Source organism: Pinus tabuliformis, chromosome 4_2 (assembly GCF_031772625.1).
Source record: "Pinus tabuliformis cultivar Carrire ecotype Pingquan chromosome 4_2, CPIR1, whole genome shotgun sequence".
Taxonomy (NCBI): Eukaryota; Viridiplantae; Streptophyta; class Pinopsida; order Pinales; family Pinaceae; genus Pinus; species Pinus tabuliformis.
The window spans coordinates 85,026,493-85,035,428 of record NC_142304.1 but is presented as its reverse complement, the minus strand read 5'-3'; positions in this window follow the sequence as shown (position 1 = coordinate 85,035,428).

Here is an 8,936-nt window from a genome sequence, read left to right as displayed (position 1 = left end):
CTGTGCACAAGCTCTAATATCTGTTTTGCCCTCTTACCACCAAAGGGGAAACTCACTCGATTTTGCTTCCCATATACATAATTTTCACAGAAATCAAAATCTAGAGAGCTATTACTTATACCTTTACCATGAAGTATTCGAAGGCCCTTCTCTCCAATATGTCAAAGCCTTTGATGCCACATCATGGTCTTCTCTCCAAAGACCACTAGATTTTCTGCTCCACTTTCAGGAACCACTAAACTATTCCACCCATCAAAAATAGTGCTACCTTGCAGCTTGTACATAGTTCCAATTTGAGCTCCCCGCATCAATACCAGTTCCCCCTAAACCATCTTGTAGGTATCCTTCTCGAACACTGTTTTTACATCTGCATCATCTAGCTTGCTTACAGAAATCAGAGTTCTCGCTAATGCAGGAATATGCAGAACACCCGGAAGTGTTCTAACCCTTCCACCTTGCAACTTCAACTTCACTTTTCCACGACCAATGATTCTAGCCTTCCTGTCATCCCCTAAGAAGACATCACCACCATCATATTTCTCATACTCGCAGAACCACTCTCTATGGGGAGTGAAGTGAAAGGATGCACCTGAGTCAATCAACCATGCCTCATGATCTACATGTGTACTTGAAGAAGCCAAATACACATCCCCACCTTCATCTGAGGTGGTTTTCACCTCTACAGAAGGAGCATCATCAGATCGCTTTCCTTTGTCAGGAGCTTTAGATTTACATTCCCTTTTGTAGTTCCCTTCCTTTCCACATTTCCAACACACCACCTTTACAGGTTTTCCTAGAGATTTAGATCTCCCTCTAGATTTAGATCTCCTACTCGATGACTTATTTTTGTTTCTGTTCTGGGACCGTCCTCGTATAGACAAGGCATCACCATTTTGGCTCTCCATATTTTTCCGTCTCATCTCCTCCGTCAGCAAGGATGAAACTATTTCATCAAACTGCAAGGCAGTTGTATTGCTACCTATTACAATAACCAAACTATCCCATGAATCTGGTAGAGAACACAACAAACTAATGCACTTGTCTTCATTTGAAATTTTAATATGAATAGATAATAACTGACTTACCACAGTATTAAATGCGTTCAGATGCTCTGTCACCGAGTCTCCATCTTTCATCCTCAGGTTATACAACTTTTTCCATAGGATCAGTTTATTCACCAGAGACTTAGATTGGTACAAAGTCCCTAACTTGTCCCACAAATCCTTAGTTGTAGCTTCCCCTGACACATTCAACAATACTGAATCCAAGACACACAATCATATTGTGCTCTTTGCCTTCCAATCTAACTTCTTCCATTCTTCATCGGACACTCTTGTTGGTTTAGTACCTGGATCTACCATGATCCACTGATCTTTATCCACTAACAGATCCTCCATCTTGAGTTTCCACAACTCAAAACTCTGACCATTAAATTTCTCGATCTCTATGTTTCCTCTACTCACCATCTTCTTTCACAACCAGAATCGATCTTGCAGATCTCCCACTGAACAGGGTCTACCACAGGCCCAAGCGAAACCTCTCAGCAATAAAGGTGTCCCCTTGAAGGGAAAACAGCTCTGATACCAAATGTTGGTTTTAACCCCATACAGAAATTACCTGCATACGAATTATAAAACATAGAAAATAAACAATGCGAGAGCATAATACATAAAACACATATACACAGAGATTTTCCCTTGGATCCCAAAACATGGACTACCAACTTGATTTTTCATTATTTTCCTTCCAATGTTACAATACATATTTATACATGCCGAAGCATCCAATACCATGGACCGAAAACCATCGCGTCCAAAACCGTGTGTGAAAAACATGCACAAAACCATAGGTAGGTCCGCGCAACCTAATATAGGGTCCAAAACTAAAATTTTCTGGGACGTTGCCCCAGAACCCATAGAGTGGGGTTACCTGCACCCCTCAAACCCCCTGTGACTCCCCTCTCTATGCAATCGGTGCAACGAATGGGGGGTTCCACCCCCTTCTAACCCCCCGGTTAACTATGTGGGCTAGTCGTGGAAAGAATATAACACAACCCAACAGTTTAATGAAATAATTTAGTTTGTGCCTACAGGGAGCATGACCAATGTTCATATTCAGTTGTTCTGATATGGAAGTATTCATTTTGGTCAGCCCTTTTCCCTTGATCTCAAAAGGAGATAATATCTTGGTCCTCCCTTTGCCCTTGATGTCAAAGGGGGAGAGTATCTTGGTGTTGCTTGATACATCTAACATGTTCTACAGCTTGAAGTAATCAACACCAATATGGTTGTCATCAAGTCCAAAGGGGGAGATTGTTGGCATTATTATGCATGTGTTGTACTTGATGGCAACCCACTTGTAGCAAAACAACTCACTTACATATGGTAACTAGATGAATATATTGGAGATATATCAGATGTGACAGAATGCATGGCAATTGTATTTACATATGTGACAAAATGCAGAGCAGTTCAAAGGAATCATTTCAGAAGTATTATGGAAAATCACATTATAACAAGTTTATTCAGAGGGAACAAAGTAATGGTACAAAACAACAGGATGAAGGAACAAAGGACTACAGATCAGAATCAAGAAATTGAAGAAAGAGAATGGTTTAAGAAGTATACATCGGTTCACCTTGTCTAAGTAGCGTATACATGCAGGCTCATGGAACAAAAGGAGTGTATGTGTATGCATGTACTTTCACAGAAGGAAAAGCATGTATGGGATGGAAAATCAAGGTTTTGGTACGAGGTATTGGTCCAAGGTTTTGGTCCGAGGTTTTGGTCCGAGGTATTGGACCAAGGTTTTGGTCCAAGGTATTGGTCCAAGGTTTTGGTCTGAGGTATTGGTTTGTGGTTTTGGTCCGAGGTATTGGTCCGAGGTATTGGTCTAAGGTATTGGCCTAAGGTATTGGTCTGAGGTATTAAAAAAGGATCTAAGTATATAAGGAGGAGAAGTTCAAAGGGCTAAGGACAAGTAATGAATATCTTATGAAGTGTTAGATCAAAAGAAAATATGCATGTTATGGGTTTCTAATGCTTTGCTTGATCTAGACTAAGTATGAACCTGAGTGTTTGATGATGGATGAGATCTAATGATGGATTAGGATCATAATGACTTATCATTATGTGATCTGATAATGGATAGGCTAGATCTAATTGCTATCAAACATTTTAACCTTTATATGTGATGATCTAGGTATGTCTGAAGTCGGGAATTGCAGTGAAGTTATAAGTAATTATTTTCATATCTATACGTTGGTTCGCTTGGTGAAGATGCGTGTACACACTAGTTCGACTCTTCCAAAATAAAATCTTGATGTTAAAGGATGACTAATCTATCGGATCAATGTTGTTGTTTTACTGTTGTTTTTAAATGATGTCTTCTTAGATCTAAAAGTAGAACTGAATGTATAAGGAAATTGAGTTTGATTGATTGAGAAAGAAGGGTGATCCTTGTTGCTATCTATTTATAACTCTGTAATATGACAGTAGATCTTCATAATGTCACTAATTGGTACAATTTATGGTTCATAGGTTTTATGATTCAGTATCTTTAGAGGTATACGTAGGTTGGGCTAAAGGAAGTAGCGTATACACGCAAGTTGGCTTCATTGAAGGAGCGTATATCACATGAATTTTGAGGTTACAGTTGGTTCTAGTTGTTGATGCAGTTTTATGGGTTCAGATCTATGTATTGGTTATAGTGATCTGTCTGTTCTAGTTGATTGGTTGAATTTGATTAAGTTTGAATGAATGGTTGATTCAGTTGTGTCAGAGGTTTAATGATTGTTTGATTCAGTATGTCAAAGGTTCAGTGATTGTTTGATTCAATATGTTAGAGGTCTAGTGATTGTTTGATTCAGTATGTTAGAGGTTTCAGTGATTGATTGATTCAGTTATGGTTTATTGATGATTGGGTTTTAGTTATGTCAGAGATTGATGATTAAGTTTCAGTGATTGGTTGATGCAAATGTATTTGATGGATGTATTGCAGTGGTGATTGATTTTGAGCTTCAATGTTATTGATGGGTCTAGTGTGAAAATTTGATGAAATGTGGCCTACATATTGTGTTGTTGTGTACCAGGAGTATCCAGTATGAAAATTTATGAAACATGGTCCCCGGAGGATACTGAGGGTTGGAGCCTTCAATAAGGAAGTCGAAGCTTTCTACTCTAAGTAGTGGTTGGTGATTTGATCAGGGGGTTGGAGATCCCTTCCAATAGTAGTTGGAGAATGAGTGAAGGTTGTGTAGTCTTCTATAGGTTTGCGCCTACATACTAGTAAACATATCGGCTAGTACAAGAGCTAGGGGGTTGTTGCTCCCTTCCAGTAGAAGCTAGAGAACGAGAGAAGGTTGTATCCTTCTGCAGGTGGGTGCCTGCATACTGGTATGAATCTGAACCAGTACAAGATTGTAAACATATTATTCTTTATATTAAAAGAAGACAGAAACAACAACAGCATGTGGTTTTTCTTTCGCATTGGGTTTCGACCTTAAATCTTGGTGTTCATGTGTGTTTCTTATGTGTGATGGTTTATTCTATTATTATTACACATGGTTATTTTTTAATGTTTAATAAAGTATTGATGTATTGATTACACATCAACATATGATGAGTTAACTGAATCATAAGTTCAATGGATATACGTTGGTTGCCTTGAGAACGGTTACGTTCACATGCGAGTTCCCTTCACTGAAGTAGCGTATATAAATCTGACTATGGAAATGAAAAAGTTATTGATTTGTAAATACTGGTTTACCCCCCTGCCCTCTCAGTATTGCACATACTTTGATCTCACATTGTTGATGCCATTGTGCTAAAGTTGTCACTCCACTTATGTTTATTGGTCTCTCAAAACCTGAAGATCAAGCTTCCATAGGGCATCTCCCTCTGAATATAGACTCCATGTGAGTCTCAAAACTCTCCTATATCTATTATGCCACTACAACTAGATTTTTAACTATCTCTCAAGCCTCTAATTGTGCCTAGATCTCAAACTTTCACTTGAGTAACAAATTGTGTTATTCGATATTGTGGGATCTCGTAGCAGAGGTACTAATCCATGTGAAGGATATATAACAATTGGATATGATCTACTAATTAAGACTTTATTGGCTAGATCTAGGCCTCTTGTTGCGCATCCCGCAAATCTTGCCTAATCTGACATATTGGAGTGTCATACTCCTCCTCCATATAAGGATAATGTTGCAATCATAGGGAACTCATCCTCTAATCTAGCAGATAAGTCATCAATATCTGTTGAAATTTTTTTTTCTTCCCCTTCTCATCTCTCTTCCTCTTTGGACACTAGGTGATGTAGTGAAAAAACACACCACAACTAAATCACTTGACCTTCAATATGTCCTTCTTCTTCTTTTCTCCCTTTGAGTCTTGTCCCTGACTGGGACCCTTCTTCAGTTTTCCCTTTCTTGCAAGGGCTACATTCTCTTCTTCCTTCTCCACCTTTTTTCCCTTGCCACCACTCTTGGTGATGTCGTCTACAAGACTGAGCCTTTTCTCCTCCTGAGTGAAATCACTCAATAGGCATCCCAAAATATGAAGTTTGTGTCATTACAAATTACTTGGATGAATATATGTCACTCCCTGGTAAATGCATTAAGTGGTGTGCACACCAACTCACTAAATGATGGTTTCTATCGAATGGCTACAAGTTCATTTCTGATTGTCTGAATGGTGGTGATATAAGAAGTAATGTTCTCACCCTTCTGTATTTTAGTTGTCATCAACTTCTCCTTGAGAATCATTTCCTATTTCTCAAACGAATATTGTTACAACTTCACAATGAAAGCCCACATTTCCTATGTTGTAATATTATTTGTATTATGCAAGACGATATGATCCTGAACTCCATCTAGGACCATCCTCTTTGCATTGGCCATCTCCTTCTTGAACTCATGAAGTTGATTTAGATATGTTGGATTTGCTATAACTATTGTCACATATTCCTCCAAGAGATGCTTGTCCAAAAGGAATTGCATCCTAGCCTTCCAAACACCAATATTTGAGGCTCAGTCCAATCTGTCTTAATCTTTGTGACTTGCTATGGCCATCCTTATGAAACTCGAAAACTAGAGAAATAAACTTGGAGATATCCTTCTCCTTCTAGTAAAATTAACTCTACCTACTCCCTCCTACTCGCACTCCTTGCAATTATATCCTGCAACACACATTGGATCCTTCAACTTGCATGGGACTACGTAGTACTGCCGGTTAGCTCTGCTACGCAATTATGACTTTCTAAGGTCAGAGAGAAACATGGTCTGTTGGATTGTGTCCAAAAGAGGGCTCACATTTGGTCATTCTTCCTTTTCTTCCTACCCCGCTTACTCTCCACCACTTTTGTTCTCCTATTTTTCTCCTAAACCTGACAAAGTAACCCCCTTTGGCTTTAGCCCCAAATGCAAAACCCCAAACCCACCATAAAACCTTACCCATACGCCCTCATGCGCTTGTAAACCCCTCATCGCTTTCCCACCGTTGATCACCCCCACTGATCCAACGACTCTCGTCGCATCCAATAAAGGCGACCCGCTCTACCACTCCCCACCATCATATCATCTTTGCCAAGATCTGACGGTCTTCGCTTTCATCACGCTGGCAACTTGTTTGAGCGATAGCACACAATGAGAGCAATTTTTCTCTCTCATCCACTGCTACGTGTCGATCGTTGAATGGAATCGCTAGTCCCCCGACTTTTACCACTTCACGCCCGAAAGCGATGCGATGAAAACCATTACCGTCCGACCAATCCACCCCGCCCGTTAAATGTTCGTGCAGCTCCGTAGCCCAATGACCGTCAGATCTATCCGCTGAAGATCCAACGGCCCTAACGCACCCCACCCCCATCTCGGCCGATAGCCTCCGCCGAGCCATCTCCGCCATCCATTTTCCTGAGCCGACAGTCATCCTTCTCTCTCATCCCAACTATCCATTTGCCCATGCATCCCACGTCCTTGACCATTCTGTTTCCCAAAGAAGGAGATGACCAACTCTACCAGTATCAGTCACAGTCAGACCCTCAACAACCATATTTAACAGAAAGCATGGCCAAAGGGGAAAAGGATGCCGCACAACCATATAACTAAATTTATCAGTCATGGACTCCACTGGTACGAGCACTCCAACTTCCTAAAGGACAACACAGCACCTGAACAGATCGGATTCACCCATTGAATCAAGCAACCTCATCCAAAGACTCCATTAGGCAGTTAAATGCAGTTGGTGGTCAATTATGTCCCCTCCATACCTGAATGGCCAAGTGCCCTAGTATTGTAGACTTATAAATATCCAGAAGCAAGATGTAATCAAGGTTGGCATTTGATGTAAGGTTCAACTTCTGGAGACTGTAGAAATTTTGTCACTTACAACGTCTCATCTTCATTTTCAGCAAATACAAGCTTCTTTTGCTATTAACTGCTCACTGTCCATTTTCCTCTGTTCTACGCTTGTGCCTGATATGCTATGTTCTTGATCTCTTGATGTTTAGCACTAGATAATTGTCATCTTATCTCTGTGTTAGAATCTTGAATGCATCACTGAATAAGTTGCTCGGGTTTCTTTCTATCTAATGCAGGAGAGTTGTCATCCTTTCTTTGCATTAATAGATTAGATTTACAGGTTTCTTTACTAGTTGCAGCCAGCCATCACATTGTCTTGTGTATCTGCTAGTGTGGTTAGTATTCTTCATATTCACCTAATATCTAGAACTGTGAGCATTAGTGATCTAAATCCTTGTAGTCTGAGGGTGTTCATGCATGTCTAGAGTGTAACAAAGTAGATGTGGTCATCTGGCTTGAACTAAGCCATCATTCCTTCCATTAAACCTGCAACAATAGTTGAATTTATATGTTACCAGGCATCTCCGAGCTACAACCTAGGAGAGTTTCTTGGAATCTTAACATAATTGGTGTCGTTGCCTGGGAGAGGAGATTGAAGCTCAGCTTCCTTGGGAGAATGATACAGATCTAGCTTTGATGGTAGACAAATTGTGGACACATTTTTTGTTGTAATCATCTATCTGGCGAGTCTACTGGAGCCGAACCTCTTGGAGACTCCACAACACAGTTCTGGCTCAGTTCGTGAGACATACTCAGAGAAATCCTCAGAAATCACCAGGTGACCCAGTGCCTGACCCTGAGAATACTGTCAAGCAAAGCAAGATATCACGAAAAGGAGCATCAGGATTAGGTAAGACTAAACAATCTTATGTATCTCTGAAGAACAAAGAGTTAAGACTCCTTTCCAGAACGTAGTCATGGAGGAGGAGCAGTTCGATGAAGAGGATGAGATTCACTATATGGGAGACAACGACGGTGCTGCCTTTTTGACATTAGCTGTCTACGAAGAGTCATTACTCAGGGACCAGAACAGTCAAGAGTGGGACAAAGAAGCTGTTCTACAGACTGAGGACCAGGAAAGATATAAATTAAGGTCAAGAATGAGTAATGTCAAAGAGAATCCTACCCAAAGAGTTGTTGTCCCCACAGAGCAGCAGATCAGCAAGCAGAAGCGGCCGACAGCTGATCCTACCATCCTGAAAGCACTAGCTCAAGAGGTAAGAGGCCCTGAAAAGTCCCCTTCCTCTTTCAGTGTTGAATCAGAAGTCCAGAAGTTAAAAATATATGTACTTTTGATAGAACTTGTAAAGAGTGAGGTCTTTAGGAAGCCCATCCTTGATGCCCTTGAGCTGAAAGCCACACAAGCATCCAATGACTATGTGAATTTACAACATGATAAGCCTGCAGTTGTGCTTAGCCCAATGACTAAACCTGCTGATGAAAATTCCCCATCATTTTATGTCTCCTTGACCATTCATGACAAAATCCTCCACAACTGTCTGTTGGACACAGGTGCTAGTGATAATATGATGCCCAAAGCTCTCATGGAAGAATTAGGCCTTGATATTAC